The following is a 16,818-nucleotide window of genomic DNA, read 5'->3' on the forward strand; positions in this document are numbered from 1 at the left end:
AGGGCTGGTAAAAACAGAACATGAGATGTAGAAACCTCAAACACACAGCTACCACAACAATGCAGTCTCGGTGTCTGTTTACACGAAAACATGTTGACATGTAAGCAATAAATAAAGTTGAATATCTTTCAAATATTTTGCAACTCATCGCAATTCATATTTTCCCATACACTGTTGTGGTAGACGTTTTTGTTGTTAACAAAGACCTCTTGAAAAAGTAAAAAAAAACATTTGGGATGCTCGTTTTTGTTAAGGGAGAGAAGGGTGTTTATGAAAGGGAGCCACATACTGTATTAAAAAATAAAATTCGGGCTGTGCTTCAGGAGTTAGGCTACACAGTGCCAATGTTACGAGTGATGGTGAAGCAGGATGGTGTTGTTGAAGCAGGAGCAGGTGCCACTTTCAGATCGACAGAATTTCAGAGCTGTCTTCCCCAGTGTCTGAGGAATGTGTGTTTTGTGTGAAGAGAAGGATGTGTAAATTAGCTACATTCCCAGCCTCCTGGTGTTAAAAGGCCCAGGTAATGAGGGATAAAATCCCCGTTTGGGCTTGACGTCCTCTTAGTGGTCTAGTTGATGACAATTCTGGCGTCTTGACTGCCTTGAACGGCTGCCTGGAGGACTCGGCTCTCCCAGATCACAACAGGCCCAGTCCTCTCTGATCTGGGTTATGTGCAGTTTGGATCGTAGCAGCACCCCTTGCACTCTTGAAGCTATAGGTTCTTTCACTGTCGTGGAAACTCCTAATCCTCTTAGCCTTCACAAAGTTTCTACAAACAAGCGCTTGTTTGGGCTAAACTATTTAATTAGTTCAGTCACATGCATTGATTCTGTAATGATGGAATTATCTGGAGCAGAATGACCCCCTAATAGCGTGGCAGAGATTAGGATGGATGCAGTGATTCCAAGTCTCCCCTTAAAATAAAAAAAAACAATATTTAATATTAGAAAAACACTGATGTTACCACCAGCAATGGTGAATCTCACTGTCAAAAAAGTGACAGAAGTTAGCACAGGCAATTTTATCAGTTCTGATTTTTATTAGTTCCACCAAATTGACGATCATTTTTCCACTTAGTGCTTTTTCTATTCAGAGGACGAGGCTGGAAAAAAACAACTGCATTGCATGAAAAGGGAGAATCTGTCAGAAAATCGCAAAGAGAAGACGTGTTTCTGTCTTCTCTTTACACTCAAGTCTCAGAAAGTGTGACACAGAACCTAGGATGAGGCAATAACGTTTTGCGAAACCTCAGAGGTCATGTTTAAGAAAGTGAGCAGTTGACTTAGCCATTCATTGCTTAAGTTGTCAGTTCATTGCCGTGTGTAATTCACTTTCTCAACTTCAGAGTGACGTTGTGCTTCTGTTTCAAAGAAAAGAAGATAAACAATGATGCTACACATGCTGCAACCTGGCCCATATTTGTGAAGGTCTCACCAGTGTCTGTTAATTCATTTTTTTATGCAATGCTCACGCTGTATCAATACAACTCTGGTCTCACCCTGCAGGACGCTCTGTTCTGTGTCCAGATACTGTACTGCTATTCTTTTCTTGGACTTAGCAAGTTTTGTGTTGTTTTACAAATGCATGTTCGGCATGACCTTGTGTCCAAATATCAAAAAGAGAAACTACTGTGTTTTCCAACCGGAACACGTCTCTGCAGGAAGCACAGGTGAGACGGTACAGAGCAAAGATTGCTTGGAGTCACCAGGGCTAGGTCTCCAGCCAGCTATTACTGGGACTGCCCAATGCTCAGCAGCCAGCACACAAATATCTAAGTGCTGTCACGATTGGGAGAGTCTGCTGTCATTTCCTACCCTCTGTGTCTGGCCATGTGCTCACAATCTGGAGGTGATACCGGCGAGACTTGGATGGGCCCTGTAATGAGAGCAGCTGTCACGCTGAGCTGTCTTTGTCCTTCTGAGCATCCGAGGAGCAGCAGTAAGTGTTACAGTTTGGAGGATTCAAAGAGAAAAGCGTGGGGCTGCTTGCACGCCGGTGAAGTGCAGGCATTCGCACCAGATCTGCCGCAGCTTGAGCAACAGAAACTTGGGATCTCTTCAAGTACTCCTAAAAAGGGCCCCTCAGTGCAATAGCTCCTCCATCTGATTATCGATCTCACTGTTTTTGCTGTGGAGCTCGTGATTTGTAAAGGAAGCGGACAGTGCGTCTCGGTGTGGGTGGTGAGCGAAGGGTTATGGCTGTGGGCAAGCTGTCTGAAAGTGAAGGACACGCCACCTGAAAGATGTTGAGAGACTAGTGCAGAATTCATAGAGAACAGTACAAAGTGCACTTTGAATTTTATGTCACTAAGACTTACAAACTATCCTCTTTTAATATCTAAATCTCTTCTAATCTCTATTCTATTCTCTAAACTTTATATTAAGGGAAGCCGGACACAAAATCTTCAAAAAATCAATGCTAATTGGAGTATTTTAGCTTTAGTTGCCTAAAACACAGCTTAAGCTGCTCAATTTCATAACACAACAGAAGACCCAATAATATCTTGCTCTTCATTAGGTTGCATCAATCTCAAAGTGCATGCTGTCACAGAATCACTGAAAATGGGAAAAACATATTTTCAAGGAATTTTATTCACTGTATTAATTATACTTCATTTTATTTACATTCATAAATTTACATTCAAATACCACTTTACAAATGAAATAATTAAATTCTTGAAACATTCATGCATTTGCAAATTGAATTACCTGTAAAGATCCACTTTAGGCTATAAACCACAAATAAATATCAACCTGATCCTTAATTAGGCTACTTTTATTGCATGGAGAAGTCCTAGACAACAGGGTCCTAGATGTCACTTTCCATCATTGATAATTGACTTTTGATGGCCCAAACCCCATAGTGTGTTTTTGTGTTCGGAGTGTTTGTGGTGACTGGGAAGCAGGAATCCCTTTAAAGCTGAATTAGGTTACCTCTGGGATCTGGACCTGATCTCTGAACAGATAATCTCAAGGTAACAAAACTGTCAAGGAATATATTTTCTGACTCTTAAGGGCTGGTTTCTGCCAGAACCTATTTGTATTTGTGGTTCTTTTCAGCTGAGAGAAATACCACCATGATCCATACCAAGCAGAAGTGCTTATCCCATCTCTCTGTATATATATATATTGGGTGCATGCAGGCTGTGTGTCTGGATTTTAGCAGATTCCAGCTTTAAAGAATGCACTTAACCCAAATGAATGTTGATGCAGTCTGACGTTATCGGGAGGTAGTCTGTGTCCCTGGGATTTTCTTTTAAAGGGACATGTTGTTTTACTATAAAGCAGTTCTGGGTGGTTAAGACGTTCAAGATCTATGGTCCCAGCAAACTTCATTGGATAGGCTGTTTGTGTCAAAGTAAAGGCATTTTAGAGAACAGCTTAGTGCCTAGGCTTTCTTTGCAACCACAACTCTGTCTTTTGAGTTCATAGGTTCCTTCTGCCACAGTGGAAAAGAACATCAGTACTGTTATTAATACATTATTGTGATACCAGCCATTTCTCATGGTGGTCTGGGTTCCAGTCTTCAATAAGCACAGTTTAAAATTTTTTGTTAGAAAGGTTTACAGGATTTGACTACTATATCTGTTTAGGTTAAAAAAAGCTAGAAGGTTTTAATTTTTCTTCTCTTCTCCTTTTATGCTAAAGCAACATTGCTGTCTTCTCTACCTTTATGTGTTGAGCACTGGTTCAATTAGCTCCTGTCTAAGAGGAGGAGAGTGTGGGAGTGTCTTATAGCGACTAACATGTTCCTGCTTATCTAAATACAGTTCAAACTCCGTGCAGCAACTGCTCACAAACAAAGGTGAAGCAAAGACATTGACCGAAAACCAAATCAAAACATACTAGGTAGCACTTTTCTTAGTACATTGTAACTGAAAGCTTTCTAAACTGAAAAAACGAATAGTACATGTGAAGTTTCAGATGGTCACGAGTGGATTATCCTTGCACATGGCAATTTTTCTCTTAATCCTACAGTTGTACACAGCCTATTCAGTATTAACCCCTATAGAGAGCTTTCCTGTTGGGAAAAAAAATCAGTTCTCAATGTGTACACTACAGGTGTCAGTCGTTAGAGGAGGATTATTTGTAATTAAAAGAAATGATTTTGTTAGGAATGCAATCTAGAGTGGCGTTTTAAGTAACAGATTTCCTTCCATATGACTGGTCTTTACTGGATGGTGCCCCAGTGAGGTGTTATTAGAATTGTTATGCCTGGCTGGTATGTATAGTATTAAAAATAGGTACTGTCATGCCTGGATTAGCTGAAAGAAACTTGTCTCTAATATCAGCTATTATTTTGTAAACCTTTATGAAGTACTCTGTTCCTTACGGAAGCACAGGAAAAAAAATATTTAATGTGGTATCTCATCATGACATTATCTCAGAAGTTCCTTAACCTGTCAAGTGCTAAATTAATGGACCACAAGTTTTAATTTATGCATAATTGTGGGCAAGCTCTGAAAAATCAAATCCAAAGTTTTCTTAAAGGTTAATTGAGATGCCCTTCTTCTCCTTATGTGTTGATATTCTATGCTTAACTCATACTGTATTTACCTAAAACAATTGTTCAAGAAATTATACATTTTTATATTTCAAATAATCATTTAGGCACATCGTTACTCAAATTTAACAAAAACAATTGCTTAAAAATATCATAGGGTCACATTCATGTGGTTTAATTAGGGATAACAACAATGCTGTGGCAGGTTTGGGAAGATTGCAGTGGGTGCTCTGTAAACTTTTAAACTGTGCCCACTTACAGCTAATAAAGACGTCCTCAGTCTTTAGAGGTTATCGTTGTCTAGTTGATGTCTCTCAGAGAGACGGTGTGGGTAAGAAACCACCTTTCCTCCACAGTTCAAGTAAAAGAAACTGTTCTCAAACCAGTCATACTGGTTTGATCTGTTAACTACCATGATTAATTGTCACATCACAGCGAACTGCGAGAGAAAGAATTAAATCCGATCTCAAACAGCTTTTCCCACGTGTGTGTCCCAGCTCTCTTCCTCATGCCCTTGCGTACACCTGCCCTGGGGTTCGTCTGGGGTAGTTTTCTTGAGGCTACAGCCCTGGTCATGACTTTACACCAGTAGTGGGTGCCAGTAGTGGGTGCAGGCTGTGGTCACTGGGGGGTGAAGAATGGCCAAGTCAAAAGCTGGTGAACGCAGGACAGATTGTATGAAATGTCTGCCTTTGTGCGTGCTTCGGTAAACAGGTTCTGCCTCTCAGGGTGAACTGAAGAGGTATTATCTTGCACAACAGCGGAGAGCACAACTAAAAAAAGTGAGAGATCTGCTTCTCGTCCACCGCAGGTTTAAGGTGCCAGTTTAAGAGATATGTAACCCCAGTTCAGACAGTCTCTTTTGGGCAAACCCAGATATGTTCCCAGCAGGAAGATTTCATACATCTGAGCACTTCACGGCTCAGAATGATCAGTTTTCTATGCTTGACCTAACATGTTGAGGACACAATTGTTTTTCTTTTATCTCAACTTTCCTTAACTCAATCTAATCTAGGCTTTCAATTTCATTTTACCATTACATGTACTCATTTCAAAAAGGGCTCTTTGCAATACCAGGCTAAGCTGTGAAATTATCTTAATGATACAGAATGGGAAATATAATTGGTTTGAAACATAAAAGATATTCTCTTAATTGTTATAACTATGCTGTGTCTGATTTGTAGTGTCACCTTTAAGCTTTAGGTTACCTCCACAGTGTGTTAGGGGATTACTGTGCAGTTTCGGAGTCTATGTCTGCAGTTACTTTTCTTTCTTTCCTTGTTTGGGGAAACAGTTTTGTCCCCGATGTGGCCTTAACTGGTTTCATTAGTGACAGGAGGTTCTTACTGGGTCTGTGTAAACTCCAGTCTGTGCAGCGAGAAGAGAAGATGGTGTGATTTTAAAAGCAGGGAGAGTACAATTAGTTATTAGTTTGTGTTTGGGCTGACCAGGTGGCCATCAAAGAGACTGGACACGTTTAGAGAGAAAGAGTGATGGAGAAGAGAGGAGGAGGCTGCTCACACCTGTGGTACAGTGAAACCAAGAACATCTCCACCCCACCTAGTTGTGCAAAAGGCCTAAACTGAAATGAAAACTCATCAATCCCCCCAGGGCTTGCTCAGTGTTTGACCAATTCAAGGAATATGTGAGATGAAATATTGAACAAAACCAAGAGACGTATTTTGGTGGGAAGAACTATCACGGTGTAGTATTTTGCATCCATCCCTAATACACACACTGCACATAATGTATTATACATACACAAACACATTTACAGTAAGTACATGCATATGCAAAATATAAAAAGAGACTGAAGGAGAGAGAATCAGTGGAAGTAAATGGAAATCCATGGTGTATTGAGCAACTATTTATCCTGGCCGGCTCCTTGAACAGCACAAGCAAATAAAAACGGGGCTAATGTTATACAGTGCTTCCTTTAGCCTGATGCAGCAGTTCTCTGACACACTGCATGTGCAGGATCAGCAGTGCATATCTGATTAAATAGAAATTAGGTTACCTTGGCTGCGTTGTGCAGGAACTGGATGAAAGAGAGTCCACATCTGCTCGACAAGGTTAGTATCCAGTGACTGGCCAGGCGATGATAATGTGAGCTGTGCCACTTCCATCTTTGCATTGCACAGGCTGTGGGAGATAGGTGGCCAACCACCTTTCTTACATTCGTTTGGATTTGTTTTATATGGTGATGGAATACATGTATGTAAGCACTAAGGAGTATTTAGCACCTTAGACATTTTTTTACTTGCTTCCACAAACATCATGGTGAGCCCCCTTTTAAGTATCCTTGAATTGTTACAGCCTCCCTGTTTCTAGGATAGGTTTCTGCAGGCTGGAGCTAAACTTCCACTGGCTTGTATCTCTGCTCTTTCAAGTCATGCTACCATTTGGCTGCCACATCCTATCTGAATCACAGGAGGCATCTAATTATCTATTTGAAGCCTCTGTAGAAGGGAAGTTTATTACCATGGCAGTCTGAATTCCTCGAACGAACGATAGCCCAAATAACGAGACCCAACAGACAGCAAGCTTTGACTATCGCTAAAAATAATTTGTTTAGGTTTCACTGAGTCCTGATATCAGTTCTAATTTGCAAATCCTTTAAAAGCTAGAGTTAGAATAGGATACCTTGAATATTCCATTCATTGGGTTTAACACAAACCTAGCTGTATTTAAAGTATATGACTCAGACAAGCCTGATGAAACAGCCAATCAACTGCTGTTGAAGGTTCAGTCAACAGCTATGGAGTTATAAGGGAATTCAAGACTAAAAACCACTTGTTAAGCTGGAGCTCAGTTACAAAGTTACAACAACTGCTCAGGACGAAAATCCCTTTAAGGTAAGATACATTGCTTAAACAGTTGTCTATCTTCAAGTTTTCTCACTTTCCGAATTGAAAGAAAAGGGGCAGTTTGACTTATTGCATCGACATGTTCTGATCATAGCTTGCTGATAAAATAACAACATACTACCATATTTCCCAGCAGCAGCATTATCACTGTCTAGTCCGATCTCTTCTGATCTCAGAAGATAACCAAGGCCATGTCACATGGTGTGTAGGAGGTGCCGTCATTTGAAAAAGACATGATACTGAGGTCTGGACTTACTGATCATTGAAGTACCTGTCACCCTGTTCGCAAGAGCAGGGGTGTTCATTTCGTTAGTGCACTCGCTTGATTTGGAAACCCACCCTAACTTAATTTGTGAGGCAAATTCTTGCTTCTCCATCTGATCTGCTGTGCAGTGGGGCTGCTGGCCACATGTCACCCAGGTGTGTCCTGCATGTCTGCAGTGGATGAAGTGGTTCCCTTCCTGTATGTTAAGTGCTCTGGGATGAAAAGCACTATGCACTGTACAATCAAGGACTTATTATTACTCTGGACTACATTAGTCATTCAAGAACTTATGCAGTGGAGACATTAATGCCTTGAAGGTCACGAGCAAAATGAAAACAATGTTGTGTTTAGTGTTGTTCCTAAGGATAACCAATTTTTAAGAGTCTGGGATGAAGTGTTGCCACGGACGCCAGTGTTTTGTCTAATGTCCTTTCAGTGCATCATTTTGCTTTTTAGCACAGGTATTCATGAGTCGTGTAGTTCTTCACTTGAAGCGTGGGACCTCTGTAACAGCCAACTGAACCCTTTTGTCCATTATCATGAGTAAACATCAGGGAATAACGTCGGAAATCTTATCACAAATGTTCTTTAGTCTTCATGCACACTGACATTAAAATCTCTGTATGTTGTTCTAGTGTTAGAGCAAGTACTCACTCCCCTGAGCCCGGAGTGTCAGTTTTTCACAGTATATTCAAAATATCTGGGGTCCCCAGCAAAGTAATAGTAAAACGACTTCTCTTGCTATAGACTAGAGATGCTGGCTTGGGCCGTTATGCCAGATAAAGACACTACAGTCCCTGCTGAAGCAAACCAAGTATCCGCTGTCTGTCGTTCTTCAAACAGGAGAATGATGGAAAAAGTATTCATTTCTGTGCAGTGGGCTGAGCACCTCTCTTCTCTTCACCACGGTGCCCTGCGCAGTACTGGTTCTCAGGTGCTAGCACAATGCTCCTATTAAAATGGCGCTCTTTGATTACAAAGAGGAGTTGACAAATGAAAACTATGTCATGAATTTTTCCATAAAAGCTCAGGCATTAAGAAGCAGCAAGCAACGTGAATGTGAAACCAGGAGGTATTTTTGCGGAAGTCATGAATGTTTGTGCATCAACTGCTGTAAAAACAAAAACACAGTAGCAATGGTGGGGTACAGAGAATGATTCAAGTCACTGCTGTGCTCTCAGGCTGGGTTCATTTACTGGACTTTTGAGAAAGTGCTTTCATGTTTCAGTATGTTCTGTACTTAGACTTTGATCAGCATTTTTTGAATAACATTGCTTGAAATGTAGCAGATGTAATTACAAGCTGTGCTGTGGAGAATATGAACACTTGATAAGAACAACCTTTTTTTTTTAGCTGCGTCCTGACCTATAATGGAAAATAACTGGATTGAATTGAATTGATACTGCAAGACGGTTAGCACATCATGTTTTTAACAATGTTTAAAGTTGTTGTTTTTTCCCAGCGCTGTCATCTCTGAACGTTTAACAAGTACCTACTAGCTCTGGTAGTCCATCTGCAGTTACACAACTGGTTTTAAAATGGTTGCTTCTGTGGGAACGGCTTTTTTATTCAAGGACTGGGTATGTCTTACTGTGTGCCATCAAGGCATAAATCACTGCTGCTCCACAGACTTACTGCCTTGGGACCGCACAATAAAGCAATATAAGGTGCAGAGGTTAAGAGAACTGCATTGCTTATCCTTATCAGGCCTCCCTGATCTTCTCAGCCAAGTACCGAGTGGCTCCATTGCACTGGACTTTGTTCTGCAGAGCTGAGAGTTAAAAAAAACATTCCACTTCAAACTCCATGTCCAGTGAACCACATATGAATAAAGAGGCAGCTAAGAAAATAATTCCTTCAAATCAGTGGCAGGAAAGGAAACACTGATGTTTAAAAGAAGGATCTGTAATAACTGTAAGTGATTTGTATTTTCCTTGTTTTTCTTAATTTTTTTGCGGTGTTTTGTTTTTACCTCTGGTCTTTCGTGACAATTAAGAAAAATCCCCAAAAGAGTCCACCCAGCGTCAGATTCCGTTTCCATCTTGTCTAAGGTTGTGAGACTGTCTTAGGTGCAGCAAATTCTCTTCAGCGTATTTCAGTGTAAAGGGAACACGTCTCTTGAGTATTTGCTCTCTGCTCTCCTCCCCACTGATATCTGATGTGTGGTAAGCGTTCTGGCGCACTATGGCTGCCGTCGCATCATCCAGGTGGATGCTGCACATTGGTGGTGGAGAGGAGTCCCCATTACCTGTAAAGCGCTTTGAGTGGAGTGTCCAGAAAAGCGCTATATAAGCGTAAGCAATTATTATTAATTATTATTATTTTCCATTTCACAGCCTTAGAGGGAAACTTGCAGGAGTTACGGTTAAACATAGAAAATCAGAACTGAGGAGGATGCAAATCTTATCTTATTCTCGATTGGGCTGTTCTACAGGTTAAGCAGAACCTTCATGGCATCTCATGTCAAGCCAGCTCATAGTGTGAAACTGCTACACAATGAGGTTTGGAGCCACTCTTTGCTTTTAGCCTTTGGAGCGCCAGGAATAGGAAAAGGCAGCGATTACAGATCAGAACAGCCCCTTCTCCTCATGTCACCAAAGAAACACCTCAGGGCACAACCCCAGTTGATTCTGATTTACATGCAAGTACAGTCAGTTTCCGATACGAAGTCTATTACTCTAGGAGACATTAGGTGAGAACAGAAACTCATTAATGGTGTCAGCACTCGCTTACACCTCAAGCATGAATCTACTGCTGGGCACGCTCGTTGGGATTAAAAAAAGCAAGGAGGAAGAAGGATCAAAAATGGTTTTGATCACTTGTAGGAAGTCACTAATCTAAAAGAATTAGATGCACTTAATTTAATTTCACTTAAAAAAAGTTACTCCCTCTTCACTCCCATGCAGGGGACCCCTGTTACGACTGTTCATAATGCAACATTTGCATGATATGTTCTATGGTCATGAAGTACCATGCTTATACAATGCATTTACTTTACCTGTCCCTGGTTGTCCCACAGTCTGGATAATGTTTTACCACACCTCTCCATGCTTGATCACATTTTTGCCATGATTTCAGTTCTGTATTTCCTAGGTGTTAGTCTGCTCCCTTCACAAACTCAGCAAATGCTTAGTTCTCCATGGAGGAAGGGGCTTACACCAAGCCTGTTAATCTTTCACCCATTCGGTCTACTGAGTGCTGGCCTTAGCGCACTGCCTGACGGCAGACACTAAGGATTCTTGGAAAATGTGAGCAGACCAATGCAACAACAAAAAAAACACTTTTCATTACTAGTTGTAAAGTAAGAAAATTGATTAAGCAACATTATTTACACTCAAAGAACATTACGGTGTCAGACCCACCAGATTAGTGCCTACTGTGAGAATGAACTTGTCATTTAATGTGCTGTATCTGCTATCTACTGGAGATGGGATTGCACACAATGATATCTCCCCAAGATAATCTATTCATTCATTTCCAGCATCAGCTCCACATTATGCTGTAATGAATGATCTGAAGTAGTTATTCACTCCTGAAGAGCCACAGAGTCTTCTGAAATTTGATCCACCTGAGGCCCTAATTACTTAATTGAAAGTCATTAAGCCGTTGACTTCACAGGTTAAAATATTCACTGTGTCCAGCTGTTTTGCCCCAGTGCAGAGTTTCAGTTCTTTAACCCTATTATTATTAGCCCTGCATAGGGTAATAGTAACCCTGAGTGGCCCGTGTGTTTCCAGTACCAGGAGAGGGGTAAATGGTGCACAGTAATGGGACTGTCCCACAATGTTTTAGTCCTCTGGAAGGCTCTCTCAGCCCAAACAGTGCTTTCTCATTACTTACTCCATTGTTCTAATAGTTTTCCTCCACCGAGAATGCTTCTTTAGTTATGTTTTTCAAGAGTGCCATTGTTTCTGTTACTTGTGTTGAATATCACAAAAAGTATCCCAACTACAACCTTGAGCAGTTTCCCAACAGTCTGTATACGATTACAGAAAATAAATAATGAAAAATAACGTGGAACAATGTGTGGAAAATCAGAGCAGGCCGGTCTTGACTGACTCCTACACTGTTTCCTCTGTCATTGTTAGAGACTGTACAAAACTGACTGCCCCAGGGACTTAGAAAATCCCCAGTTCCCAGTGCACACGATGATGTTGATTCCTGAGCATGAGACTGGGGCCCAACAGCCCAGCTTTATAAACAGGGCCAAACACAGCTGGGTGGGATAACCTGGACCATTCTGCCCTATTCTGGGGGAGTATTTTCTGGGCCTATGCAGCACCACAGAAACTGGGATAGATCTTGAGCCTATGATCCATTAAGGCTGTGCTGTGTATTTGTCTTTGTGCACTTTGTATGGGATTGGGTTGCTCATAATCCCAGTAACTCAGGCCCTCCCTATTTGTTAACGTGTTCCTGGACATACGTGTTCATGACATAAAGAGTGTGCAAGACACACACTCAGGACACACACTCAACATGCTGGCAAAGGGAATCCAGCACAATGTGTTCTACTGTATATCAGCAGCTGTTTCTTTGTAGCTTTTCATTCATGCACATGTTTGTGGGTGTGAAGTGCTTCCAAACACATATTCAAAGCAAAGTGGCTCTTCTTCCAGGCACTTTCCGCCTTTGTATTCTACTTAAAGGTGACTGTCTCTGGAAATAATTAAAAGAACAATGGAAAGGACTGAAGGGATTATATCGACACCACTCAGATCGCCTTATCACTTTCAGGTCAGAGAGCTGGTCCCCATTGGAGTTCAGAGGTCTACCGCTAAAATGAACAGTGCTGTGTTTTCCTTCACCCGTTGGGTCAAGAAATGCCTTCAGAAACTTAAAAGAGCGAATGAGCATCACTCCCTCCCCTTACACACACATGTCCTCCTCCTCAAATCTCAGAACTTTGGTCCTTCATTGATATCAGGGAGGGGAGGGGAGTGGGGGGCGGACCGGCCTCAAGAAAAAAAACCACACCTCTTTTTACACTGTGTCAACAAGGTAGGACCTTGGCTCTTTGAAGCCTGTGGGCAGCTGATACAGGTTGGTTGGCTGGAGAGGCTGAGAGAGGTGCGCAGCACAAAGCCCAGAAAGCCTGTGTGTGTCAGTCCTGTGGGAACAGGTATGGTACCGGTTTTCTCTTGGTTTCCTGTGACATTGATAGTTTCTCGAGGTTTACAGCGGCATTCACTGGAGCCTTGCTCCTGTATTTATGCTTCCTCAGTGACTGTATTTTTCAAGGAGGGCTTGTCCTTTCCCGGGCCTCAGTGGTCCGTGTTAACTCTAGAGGTCAAGCGTTCAAGAGCAGGGTGTGCTGGCGATCTCTGTCCAGACCGGTCACGAGGCGTGTTCCACAGACCTCGGTTGGCTTGCTGACGGCGTCTGTGTCCTTCACATAACCTTGGCATGCCAACCACGTAATCGAACACATCGCGTCGCAACGGAATTACCAGCACACACCCCTCCCCCCCCAAAAAAAAAGGGTCAGAGAATGGCATCTCTTTTTTTGGGGGGGAGTTTTGTGTCTCCATTTGAAAACAAAAGGATTTGAAAGCACAGGTTCCAGTTACTGACAGGGGTTCGAAAGTCTGTCTTGTGGCACTCACCGGAGGTGTATGACCAATGGAATGGTACAAAATATACTGTATCTTACATGTCAGTGGCAGGACTGACTTGCAAATGCCTGACTTGAGCACCTCTGAGGATGCCAGAGTGGAGAGCTGGAATCTCGTTCAATTCAGCCTGCCTTACAATTCCGTTTTTCACATCGATCGTGTCAAAAGCGGTGTGGAAATGTACTGCGCAACAAGGCAGGCCTGCAAAGGAGACGCCGTGTGTGTTTCTGAGCTTCCTTCGCTCTCAATCCAAAGTTCAAACGGTATCACTCTGCAGTTACAGAAAATAGTTAACACATGTCTTTTGTGTTATTGCTCTAGCATAACAAAACATTACAGGAGATGGATATACAGTAGGAGACCATTACAGATCTGTATAAAAGTTTTTATTTATTTAATTAATTTGTTGTGCTTGTGTTTACCTACTATTCTAGATAACCTTTAAGATTCTAGCATTTAGGTGTGAATGTGACTGGTCTTGCTTATATACAGTATGTCTTATTTTTTTACTAGCTGAATGTTTTTACATCATTTGAACAATACTGAATATTGAGTATAGAAAATGTTTTGTGCATATAAATTAAGCCGTCTTTGGTTAAGAGGCAAAGTTAAGAAGAAAGTGATACTTTTACAGGTAATTCGTCTTTGAATGTCCTTACTGTACTGTATATTGTTTTTTTCTGTTGGTGGGGGAGTTCCTGGTTGTGTGGAGTTGTCCTTGTGATTCTTACTCTTAACTGTATTTGCACTAGGGGTGGGCCAGGGAGTTTGCTGTGTGCCTTGTAAAATATTTACTAGAAGAACAGAGTACCTAATCTGAAGGGCATTTTCACTCCAGGCCTTGAGGAAGGAGAACAATCATTTTTCAAGGGGGATTAACAATTACATAGTAATACAAACTACGAATCCTGCATTAACTTATCTGGGTATGTAATTCTATACATTCTGTAGAAGAACAGGGTAAGAATTCTGGGGGAAAACCAGTGTTTATAAAAAGCGTTCCAGTCTCACACAGCATTCGTGACTTTTATGGTGAAGGCCTCTCCTGTGAATCACTCTAGCTGGATACAAAGGTAGAGAGAAGGGTGAAAGAGTTCAGAGTGCAGGAGCGAGAGATAACAAAGAAGAGAAAGATGATGGAGTGGCGACAGAGGAGATGATTTTTTTAAGTGAAGAGCTGCACAAGAGAAGTATCGCTCTCTTGAAAAGGCCAGTTGGCAGCAGTGGGGCGCGGGGCTGGATTTGGCAGTGAAGAAGAAGGTGCTCCGAGGGGCGAGATGGGTCTGTTATAATTGTTAGGAATGCGGTGGGACTGTACCCGTAATGACTTGTGATATAATTCACCTGAGTGCTGCTTCTTTAAAGGGATTGACAGCCCCCAATCCTGCCATACCTTAATAGGGATCTCTCAAGTTCTTCTTCCTGAGTCCTTAATAATTTCAATGCAAACTGCACCTCTCATTACAGGACAGTGTATTTTTTATTTGCTTCCTTGGTTTTGTAAAAGAAAAATAGCAATGTGCAATTTGAATAGATATAAAAATAGACGCCCCATGAATTGTACCCCCCCAAAAAACAAATTCCAATATGGCACACTGCACAACTACCCTTTCACTCACTGTTAAACCAATGCAAGTATCAAAAGTTTTGAAAGTTATTTTAATTGCTGTTTATTAACGGATATATTTTCTTCTGACAAAACACCTTTTGCCCAAAAACTTTTGAGGGGCACAGTGATCCTATTATATTTGAATCATCCATGGTTAGTTTTAGAAAGTCATCCATGATGATAAAGAAAGGAAAATACTTTTTCATGAACCTCCTTGCAGAGCACACTCATTTTTTATTGTTACCACAAGAAAGGTATTATCTGCTGTCTTTTAAAGATTTGTTTTTCTTCTCCATTTCCATGAAAGGATAATTTAATGTTTTCAGGCTTTGATAGTGGGCAGCAGAATGCAGAAGAGCCTTAAACAGCATTATCTACATGGCTTACACTCAAAAGCCACTGTGAGACACTCAGTAAGATCCAGTAGAGTCCAAAAGATACATGGAGCCCGCTGAGCAGCTCATCGTTGTGGTGACTAAAGGATTCTTCTCATTGTATTCACTATCACATATCCAGCGTCACGGGGTGTGAAGACTATAGATCTAATTACCCTGGTACACAGACCTTATCTCGAGCTGGTCTGTATGCCAGCAGCCAGGGTTTCACAGCAAACACAATAGGGTTTTGATCAGCTGCTCAGCTGGATCAGCAGGTTAGCTGGAGAAGGTTTTATCAAACACGGCAAATTGTAAAAAAAATGGCCCTGTGGCTTTTTTTGATTGAATTTCAGTTTTTTTCACAGAATGAGCAAGGGGTTTCTTGAAGCTTCAATTAAGACTATATTCTTTTTATTTTTTAATCCTCAGAAGCTGAGGTAACTTGGTTCTTTAAGTCCTTCAGTTTGTTAATCAACTGGGGTCTATTGTTATTTGTTGGTACCTGTTGTCTGTTGCAACTCTGGAGTCACAGGTCATCAGTCAGCCACCCCCCTGCTGTGTGTTAATGGAGTTAATGCTAGCCCAATTGTTGACTATCCTGGTGTCCCCTGAATTCGTTTTATGGTTTGTTAATTGTGTTTTGAGACATTTTAATTTCCTTTCTTTTATTTACACAGCCCAGTGCCCTCAAGGGGCTTCTGCATACAGTATCTGTATTTATTTAGTTTTTCAAATCTCATACCTCCAACACTTTAACCATTTAGGCGGCAGCTTGAAGTAATTTCTGGGGCTCCAGATTCTGGACTATGGGAGGGTTGGGGATTAAAATCCTTGGTGGGATGAGAGTTTGTTGTTGGTAGGTTTACCTAATAAAATACAGGAACAGAATGAGAACTGTTAGTACCTGTGTGAGCAGTGTTAATTTACAACAGGCTTCTCTGGAGTCTTTTTGGTATGAGGAAACTCAATAATTCATTTCAGTGCCTGTTTTAGGCATCTGAACTAAGGCTATCAAGATCAGGTCCTTGAGGACTGCAGACTTTTCTGTCTGTTAAAGCAGCAAAGCATTCACTCACTAAACTGACCTAATTGCTTGATTTGAAAGGGCAAATTGCACTTCTTTTTAGGGCTACTACACTTTGAATCAACGTATACCATTTAAACGTCTTCCATTTAAATATGGTCCTTGGAAACTACATAGCCGGCAGTCATATCAACCTGCAAGTCCCAACTGGCAGCCCACTGAAGCTCAGCAGGTGTGAGCCTGGTCAGTACCTGGATGAGAGACCTCCTGAGAAAACTAAAGTTGCCGCTGGAAGATGTATTGGAGGGGCCAGTAGGGGGCGCTCACCCTGTGGTCTATGTGGGCTGTAATGCCCCAGTATAAAAACAGGGAAGCTATAGTGTAAAAAGGCACCATCCTTCGGATGAGAAACTGGGGTCCTGACTCTCTGTGGTCATTAAAAATCCCAGAGTGTTTCTCGAAAAGAGCAGGGGCATTACCCCAGCATCCTGGCCAATTTTCACATTGGCATTTTCCAATCATGGCCGCTTAATAACTCCCATCTATGAATTGGCTTCA

General features: G+C 41.6%; 1 protein-coding gene across 6 annotated transcripts in view; it reads left to right on the forward strand.

The window, feature by feature from the left end:
- The window catches only part of rbm47 (RNA binding motif protein 47), a 59,913-nt gene that overhangs the window by 12,977 nt on the left and 30,118 nt on the right, over positions 1-16,818 (forward strand). The window contains exon 1 of one of the 6 annotated variants that reach the window (XM_088623413.1): positions 12,608-12,757. The exons of 4 other annotated variants lie outside the window; for them this stretch is intronic. The gene's annotated coding sequence lies outside the window, so the exon portion shown is untranslated. Of the gene's footprint in view, positions 1-12,607; positions 12,758-13,327; positions 13,514-16,818 lie in introns of those variants that run through there. One more of the 6 variants, XM_088623419.1, reaches the window with a different exon arrangement.

Source organism: Lepisosteus platostomus, chromosome 1 (genome assembly GCF_059453375.1).
Source record: "Lepisosteus platostomus isolate fLepPlt1 chromosome 1, fLepPlt1.hap1, whole genome shotgun sequence".
In the NCBI taxonomy this organism is placed as follows: Eukaryota; Metazoa; Chordata; class Actinopteri; order Semionotiformes; family Lepisosteidae; genus Lepisosteus; species Lepisosteus platostomus.